Below are 9,802 nucleotides of genomic sequence, written 5' to 3'. Positions count from 1 at the left end.
ATAGCAGGAACATGTATTTTGCATTTTTTTTTGCAGTACGTAACATACCATACGAAATGGATAACATTGCGCACAATTTTCACTGACCTGTTTTGGCTCGTGGGCGCTACTTTCAAAACGACTGGCTGCAATTATACAAAACCTTTAAAACACATCTTTAAGTCTTCATTGCAGCCTAGACTTAAAGTGCTTTTTAGGTACTGATTTGTCTTTGTATCTACTGTAGGCCTATACCAGAGCACTGTGTGGGAACTATTTATTTATTCACCTTTATTCAACCAGGTAGGCCAGTATTCAACCAGGTACAAACGTAAAACAAGAAGGGGTCTAGTCCCCCTTGAGGTTCTTGAGAGAGCAGCCAAGGAAGTGAGAGAAGGGAAAAAGTCCATTAAGCAGCAGCAAGAGATGAAGAAATGGACTGAATGACACATGTACGTGTGTGAAAGAGAGGCTATGATACAGTAGCTTTCTAAACATATGCAGACTTTCTCCGACCAGTTTCATGGGCTTAGTAGCCTCAAATGCAGAGAACTTGGCTATGAATTGGTACATCGAAACAACATCCCTTTCCCAGACAACTGGCCAAGAAATGGAAGGGTAAGTGATATTGAACAGATACTGAAGATATACAGTATATCTGAATGTAGGCATCCATAACCCACTGTCACAGGACACCATCACTCACTTAAACCCAAAGTGGCTCAATTTACCCCATATCCAGAGTAAATTCATCAAAATTTGATTATACCGCATCAGCAAGACAACAGTACAGTAACATTTTTTACCCCATGATTTGCATTTTTGTGTCCTGGCCTTCAACTGAAAACCGAATGCCAAGTTACATACTTTTTGCAAAGTCATAACTTTGTATTCTATATTTCACAAGAATACAGCACATCATAGGTTTATGTGATTCTTAAATGATTGAACACCTTACTGTTACTGCGATTCTACAGTGCCTTGCAAAAGTATTCATCTCCCTTGGCATTTTTCCTATTTTGTTGCATTACAACCTATAATTTAAATAGATCTTTATTTGGATTTCATGTAAAATAGTCCAAATTGGTGAAGTGAAATTACTTTTAAATGTAAAAAATGTACATTTAAAAAAAGTGGTGCGTGCATAGGTATTCACCCCCTTTACTATGAAGCCCCTAAATAAGATCTGGTGCAACCAATTACCTTCAGAAGTCACAGAATTAGTTAGATTGCACACAGGTGGACTTTATATAAGTGTCACATGATCTCAGTATATATATATATATATATATATCTTGAGTACATACGCATAACACATTGCAAAAAAACTATGCATAAAACTGACTGAATGTAATCATCATTTGTATGGGGTATTGTGGACATTGGCTCAACTTACAGTACCCCAAGGTAAACATTTTGACTATATTAGCCCACACAGCTACAAGGATGCACTTTCATGCAAGGTTTAGGACCTCATATTGTAGCTTATAGAGACCCCGACTGATGTATACTGAACAAAAATATAAAATACAACATGCAACAATTTCAAAGATGTGACTGAGTTACAGTTCATAAAGAAATCAGTCTATTGAAATACATTCATCAGGCTCTAATCTATGGATTTGACATGACTGGGAATACAGATATGCATATAGTGGCCACAGATACCTTTAAAAAGTAGGGGCGTGACACATCTCCTTCGCATACAGTTGATCAGCCTGTTGATTGTGGCCAGTGTAATGTTGTCCCACTTCTCTTCAATGGCTGTGCGAAGTTGCTGGACATTGGCGGGAACTGGAACAAGCTCAAATCAAATTTTATTTGTCACATACACATGGTTAGCAGATGTTACTGCGAGTGTAGCGAAATGCTTGTGCTTCTAGTTCCGACAATGCAGTAATAACCAACAAGTAATCTAGCTAACAATTCCAAAACTACTACCTTATAGACGCAAGTGTAAGGGGATAAAGAATATGTACATAAAGATATATGAATGAGTGATGGTACAGAGCGGCATAGGCAAGATACAGTAGATGGTATTGAGTGCAGTATATACATATGAGATGAGTATGTAAACAAAGTGGCATAGTTAAAGTGGCTAGTGATACATGTATTACATAAGGATGCAGTAGATGATAGAGTACAGTATATACGTATACATATGAGATGAATAATGTAGGGTATGTAAACATTATATTAGGTAGCATTGCTTAAAGTGGCTAGTGATATATTTTACATATTTTCCCATCAATTCCCATTATTAAAGTGGCTGGAGTTGAGTCAGTGTGTTGGCAGCAGCCACTCAATGTTAGTGGTGGCTGTTTAACAGTCTGATGGCCTTGAGATAGAAGCTGTTTTTCAGTCTCTCGGTCCCAGCATTGATGCACCTGTACTGACCTCGCCTTCTGGATAATAGCGGGGTGAACAGGCAGTGGCTCGGGTGGTTGTTGTCCTTGATGATCTTTATGGCCTTCCTGTGACATCGGGTGGTGTAGGTGTCCTGGAGGGCAGGTAGTTTGCCCCCGGTGATGCGTTGTGCAGACCTCACTACCCTCTGGAGAGCCTTTCGGTTGTGGGCGGAGCAGTTGCCGTACCAGGCGGTGATACAGCCCAACAGGATGCTCTCGATTGTGCATCTGTAGAAGTTTGTGAGTGCTTTTGGTGACAAGACAAATTTCTTCAGCCTCCTGAGGTTGAAGAGGCGCTGCTGCGCCTTCTTCACGATGTTGTCTGTGTGGGTGGACCAATTCAGTTTGTCTGTGATGTGTACGCCGAGGAACTTAAAACTTACTACCCTCTCCACTACTGTTCCATCGATGTGGATAGGGGGGTGTTCCCTCTGCTGTTTCCACAATCATCTCCTTAGTTTTGTTGATGTTTAGTGTGAGGTTATTTTCCTGACACCACACTCCGAGGGCCCTCACCTCCTCCCTGTAGGCCGTCTCGTCGTTGTTGGTAATCAAGCCTACCACTGTTTTGTCGTCCGCAAACTTGATGATTGAGTTGGAGGCGTGCGTGGCCACGCAGTCGTGGGTGAACAGGGAGTACAGGAGAGGGCTCAGAACGCACCCTTGTGGGGCCCCAGTATTGAGGATCAGAGGGGTGGAGATGTTGTTGCCTACCCTCATCACTTGGGGGCGGCCCGTCAGGAAGTCCAGTACCCAGTTGCACAGGGCGGGGTCGAGACCCATGGTCTCGAGCTTGATGACGAGCTTGGAGGGCACTATGGTGTTAAATGCCGAGCTGTAGTCGATGAACAGCATTCTCACATAGGTATTCCTCTTGTCCAGATGGGTTAGGGCAGTGTGCAGTGTGGTTGAGATTGCATCGTCTGTGGACCTATTTGGGCTGTAAGCAAATTGGAGTGGGTCTAGGGTGTCAGGTAGGGTGGAGGTGATATGGTCCTTGACTAGTCTCTCAAAGCACTTCATGATGACGGAAGTGAGTGCTACGGGGCGGTAGTCGTTTAGCTCAGTTACCTTAGCTTTCTTGGGAACAGGAACAATGGTGGCCCTCTTGAAGCATGTGGGAGCAACAGACTGGGATAGGGATTGATTGAATATGTCCGTAAACACACCAGCCAGCTGGTCTGCGCATGCTCTGAGGGCGTGGCTGGGGATGCCGTCTGGGCCTGCAGCCTTGCGAGGGTTGACACGTTTAAATGTTTTCCTCAAGTCGGCTGCAGTGAAGGAGAGTCCGCATGTTTTAGTTGCGGGCCGTGTCAGTGGCACTGTATTGTCCTCAAAGCGGGCAAAAAAGTTATTTAGTCTGCCTGGGAGCAAGACATCCTGGTCCGTGACGGGGCTGGTTTTCTTTTTGTAATCAGTCATTGACTGTAGACCCTGACACATACCTCGTGTCTGAGTCCTTGAATTGAGATTCTACTTTGTCTCTATACTGACGCTTAGCTTGTTTGATTGCCTTGCGGAGGGAATAGTTACACTGTTTGTATTCGGTCATGTTTCCAGTCACCTTGCCCTGATTAAAAGCAGTGGTTCGCGCTGTCAGTTTCACGCGAATCCTGCCATCAATCCACGGTCGTTGTTATGGGAACGACATCTTCAACGCACGTTTTAATGAACTCGCTCACCGAATCAGCGTATTCGTCAATGTTGTTGTCTGACGCAATACGGAACATATCCCAGTCCACGTGATTGAAGCAGTCTTGGAGTGTGGAATCAGATTGGTCGGACCAGCGTTGAACAGACCTCAGCGCGGGAGCTTCTTGTTTTAGTTTCTGTCTGTAGGCAGGGATCAACAAAATGGAGTCGTGGTCAGCTTTTCCGAAAGGAGAGCTGGGCAGGGCCTTATATGCGTCGCGGAAGTTGGAATAGCAATGATCCAAGGTTTTTCCAGCCCTGGTTGCGCAATCGATATGCTGATAAAATTTAGGGAGTCTTGTTTTCAGATTAGCCTTGTTAAAATCCCCAGCTACAATGAATGCAGCCTCCGGATATATGGATATATGCTGTCCTACACGTCAATCCAGAGCATCCCAAAAATGCTCAATGGGTGACATGTCTGGTGAGTATGCACACCATGGAAGAACTGAGACATTTTCAGCTTCCAGGAATTGTGTACAGATCGTTGTGACATGGGGCCGTGCATTATCATGCTGAAATATGAGATGATGGCGGTGGATGAATGGCACGACAATGGGCCTCAGGATCTCATCACGGTATCTCTGTGCATTCATATTGCCATCGATAAAAGGCAACTGTGTTCATTGTTCAAAGCTTATACCTGCCCATACCATAACCCCATCGTCCCCATGGGGCACTCTGGTAACAACATTGACATCAGCAAACCGCTAAGCCCACATGACACCATACACATGGTCTGTGGTTGTGAGGCCGGTTGGTCATACTGCCAAATTATCTAAAAGAATGTTGGAGAGGTAGAGAAATTACATTCAATTCTCTGGCAAAATCTCTGGTGGACATTCTTGCAGTCAGCATGCCAATTGCACGTTCCCTCAAAACTTGATACATCTGTGGCATTGTGTTGTGTGACAAAACTGCGCATTTTAAAGTGGCCTTTTATTGTCCTCAGCACAAGATGCACCTGTGTAATGATCATGCTGTTTAATCAGCTTCTTGATATGCCACATCTGTCAGGTGGATGGATTATCTTGGCAAAGGAAAAATGATTGCTAACAGGGATGTAAACAGATTTGTGCACAAAATTAGACAGAAATAAGCTTTTTGAGCGTATGGAACATTTTGGGGATCTTTTATTTGAGCTTACGTAACATGGGACCAACAATTTACATTTAGATTTTTTATTTTTGTTCAGTGTATAAAACATCTGGACCTAACTTGCTTACCACTTTTTCCATGTGGTTTCTTCCTTCCCACACTCCATGAAATGATGACCTCTTCCTAAATATTTGGTCACATTGATTAATTTTGTGTATTCTTTTTTAGAAACAAAAGATGGCTCAACAAACCCTTTGGCTCAATTTACCCCACTCTCTCCTACTTCCCCTACTTTATCACTCACTCAAATCTTAGAGACAGAATACCTGCTATACGAGACAACCATTAAGAAGAATTTCAAGACATTGTCCATATTTGAATACCTTCGTCACTGACAAACAGTAACACTTTGGTGCACCCAAGTCCATCCATAAAGCTCTGACCATGCTTTGCTATAGAGCTTATGTTAGTGCTTGCATGTCCTCACAATCAGGATAGAATTGTACTCACCACCCTCCACTCCACATTCTCACACACACACACACACACACACACACACACACACACACACACACACACACACACACACACACACACACACACACACACACACACACACACACACACACACACACTTCCTCCTCCTACCTAGGAGTGTGTTCTGATTATGTTTGATGTGAAGTGCTGATAGGCACATGTCAGATGCCGCTCCCCTTATCTACTCCCTGATAAGATAACTTCCGTTGGCTCCTGTGTTTGACAATGATGTCCTCAGGAAAGACATGACCACAATAGTTGGATTTCACCTACAGAGAGATAACAAATGAAACAGTGTTCAAGGAATGTAACAGAATTGGGTGATTCACACATGGTTACAGGCTTTTAGAAGTCAATAATCAACATATTTTTCCTACCTTGGGTAGCTACAGTAATTTTTACCATTATCTCTGACAGACTACACTACTGGGCTCCCAAGTGGCGCAGCGGTCTAGAAGCATCACTACAGGCTGTATCACACCCGGCTGTGATAGACCCTGGTTCGATTCCAGGCTGTATCACAACCGGCTGTGATTGGGAGTCCCATAGGGCGATGCACAATTGGCCCAGCAGGGTGGGCCGTCATTGTAAATAAGAATTTGTTCTTAACTGACTTGCCAGTTAAATAAAGGTTAAAGAAAAGTAAAGAAAATGAAATTAAATCAGCTAAGCATCACTGCATTAACATGGAGTATAATTTAAGGGTTATTTGGGGTATGATATCCTCTCAGTCAGTGAGAAATACCGCAACTACCTGGGGAAGCACATTTCGACTCAGAGTTGTCTGTCTTGACTCGCTGTAATTGCATCTGATGGCCTCCAAATGTTCACGATATTTCAGCAGGGTGTTTAAATGGACAATCTGAACCGATTACCTCCCAACTTCCATCAAGGTGCACAAAGTTCCAGGGAAGCAGGTCAGACTGACTGCTGAGAGATAAACACTTTCTAGTCTACTACACATTATAAATATATTTATATAAATAGATGTATACAGAACATGGTATATGATATTATTAATATGCTTATCTTATACCATTTTCACACTATCGTGCCGACCCAAATCAAGCTGCACAGGCTCAGATATATTTTCAAATGGTCCTCTTCAGCACGGTTCCAGCGACCATGGTGGATAGGTATCCAGGCCAGCTCACTACAGCTTGGTTTAGCTTGGCTAGGCTCAGTAGTGTGAACCACCATTTATTATTGTTTATGTCCGGCACAACAGGTACGTTGGAAGGTTGAGACGTCCATGTAGACATCTGTGTGTTTATGAAGCAGTAAAATATAAATGTGCCATTGGGAAATAGTATTGCCAGTAGTAAACAGCCACGCAGGCCCCTAGATGGGAAACAGCCACCACTCATACATACACATGAGACCGAAGTACAGCGGTGGCCTTCCTCAGACAACATCATGGTGGATGCAGAGTAACCACCTCCAGCCTCAGGTACTGTTCTCCTCTATGTGTTGTTACCACTGCCACATGGGTCTCACTCCCAGGTCCACACCACCACACCTTTCCCCGCCATTCAGACCAAACAACAACCATTATTCAATAATGCATGTGTAGTGATGTTTATTTGATCTTGCTAGGGGAAATGTTTTCATAGCAGCGCATAGATTGGTTTGCTTCAATGGAGGTTTTAGTGAATGGCAGCTAGGAAGCATTATGGCAGACATCCACACAGCTAATACACTCCTGTTGTCTTCAATACAGACCAGACCACTACTAACTCACATTGGCGGGCACAGTGGCCATACCAAACAGAAGGATTTGCGTAGATGGAAGACAGTGGATGGAGAGTGGTAGTGTGGAGAGTTTCAAATTCTATCCTTTTGAGCGGCTCATAAAAAAAGCTGGAATAAGTGAGACACTTTTCAGATGATGAAAGGATATGCCAACTGGTCTCAGATATGTTTATGAAAATACTTGAGGCACATTTACATAAAACAAATAAAACTGTTAGAAGATGACACAGAGAAACATCACAGTAGGCTGTCTCAATCAAAAGTGAGATTTCCTATAGTTTGTAATACTTTATTATACAATTTCATCAGTGTTTTAATGTATTGGATATGGACCTTATAGACTTTATATGCTACTATATATCCCATTAGTAAATATTTATTGATATGAAATGGAACAGTCTGCCTAAATGATTTATTACAGCTACCTCCATTGATTCACTTCCAGATAGCCTATCTCACATGTGCTTTTTATGCATGAGGTGAATGTAATTCAATTACATCCCAGTACCCCCCAAAAATCCTCCCATTTGCTATTTTCCACGTTCCTACGCCCAAGGCTATACATTCCTACCGCCAGCGGTCGAGTGGAGTTCGCCGTTCAAGACGTGATTTGCATCTCTGGCAGGTGTGACCCCCACTCATAGGAACCTATAAACCCTTGGCAGGCCGCTTTTGTATCTCTGGCATTTAGGCTCCACTCAGAGGACAGCTATAAGCCCTAGGCTAGCCATCTAGACATGAATTAATTTGAAAGACAATAGCAAGGAATTTCTCTAATCTCAAATTCATCCTGCCACCTTCTAGCTAACCACAGCCAGCCAGAGGCTGCAAGCTGTTTTTGCTGTTTCTATAAATACCTTACATTTGTTGTGATTTGATTTACCAATGCAATCACCTTACTCCATTACTAATGTATATGTTTCATATAATTATATGCTACTTTTGCACTTTATTCCACTCACTATGCACATGGCAAATAAGGTCCATACTATATCCTTATAGGCTATGTTTAAAAATCTTATTTTCATTTATATTTTATTTTATCTGCATGCCTATTGTACTTGATTTAGTTGATTTAGTATTTGCATTAGACTTAAATGTAAATGTAATGTATTAGTACTTATTTGATTGCTTTCCTATGTTACTTATTTGTCACTTTTGTCACCATTGCACTGTGTGAGAAGCCTGCAAGTACATGACAATACAATTTGCTTAATTTACTTACAAATATATGCATTTTTTTCTGCATATCTAACAGCTAGAGCTGGTTGTATCCTCCTGACCGGTCGTTCTTTTTTTAAAGAAACAAATTTATGCTTCTCTGCACCTCTGCTAAAATCTGGGTAAAAGATTCAAAGAAATGTGAGTCTTATTCAGTACATTTAGTTATTGCTTGCTTTTTTAAAGTCTACTAACCTTTCCAGCAGGCATGCCAGCTAAAACAGCTAAACAAGCTAGGTACTCGAACTTGATTGATAGTCTGAAATGGCTTCTTGGTAGCTCTTGAAACCTCGAGACGTAATTCTGTTTCTCCATCCGAAGAAACTACATTTCCACTCCACTTCCTGAGTTACGCTTACACACAGGTGTTCAGAGCATGCTAGATCGCTAATTAGCACAGGTGGTTGCCTCAGCTTCCGTCTGTTTTCTGTAAACAAGCGTTGTAGCATGGAGATATTGCTGTGTGGGAACTAACCTTAATCCTATCATTTAACATTTAGCTTTTTGAAAAGGATTTCTCGCTGATATGAATCAAATCAAACTTGATCAAAATCTGGGATTCAACAAAATAAGGTCCTTAAGCTTCCAATACCATATGGCAAGCGATGCATGCTAATGAGCAGCTTGAGCATCAGGGATCTTAACAAAACTCACCACTATAGATATGCATTCGTCCAATGACCTAGCACATTTATGAAGGTGGCTTTAGCCGAGATAGGTTAGCAATCTCCCAACCTCATAACTAGCTACCAGGAAGCTAACCTTTGATCATGACTCTCAGTTCCATTACATGATCATGACACTCAGTTCCATTACATGATCATGACACTCAGTTCCATTACATGATCATGACACTCAGTTCCATTACATGATAATGACACTCAGTTCCATTACATGATCATGACACTCAGTTCCATTACATGATCATGACACTCAGTTCCATTACATGATCATGACACTCAGTTCCATTACATGATCATGACACTCAGTTCCATTACATGATCATGACTCTCAGTTCCATTACATGATCATGACTCTCAGTTCCATTACACAATCATGACACTCAGTTCCATTACACGATCATGACACTCAGTTCCATTACACAATCATGACTC

This window comes from Oncorhynchus keta, chromosome 17, assembly GCF_023373465.1.
Source record: "Oncorhynchus keta strain PuntledgeMale-10-30-2019 chromosome 17, Oket_V2, whole genome shotgun sequence".
In the NCBI taxonomy this organism is placed as follows: Eukaryota; Metazoa; Chordata; class Actinopteri; order Salmoniformes; family Salmonidae; genus Oncorhynchus; species Oncorhynchus keta.
The sequence above is the reverse complement of the archived record's forward strand: the minus strand, read 5'-3'. Positions refer to the sequence as shown.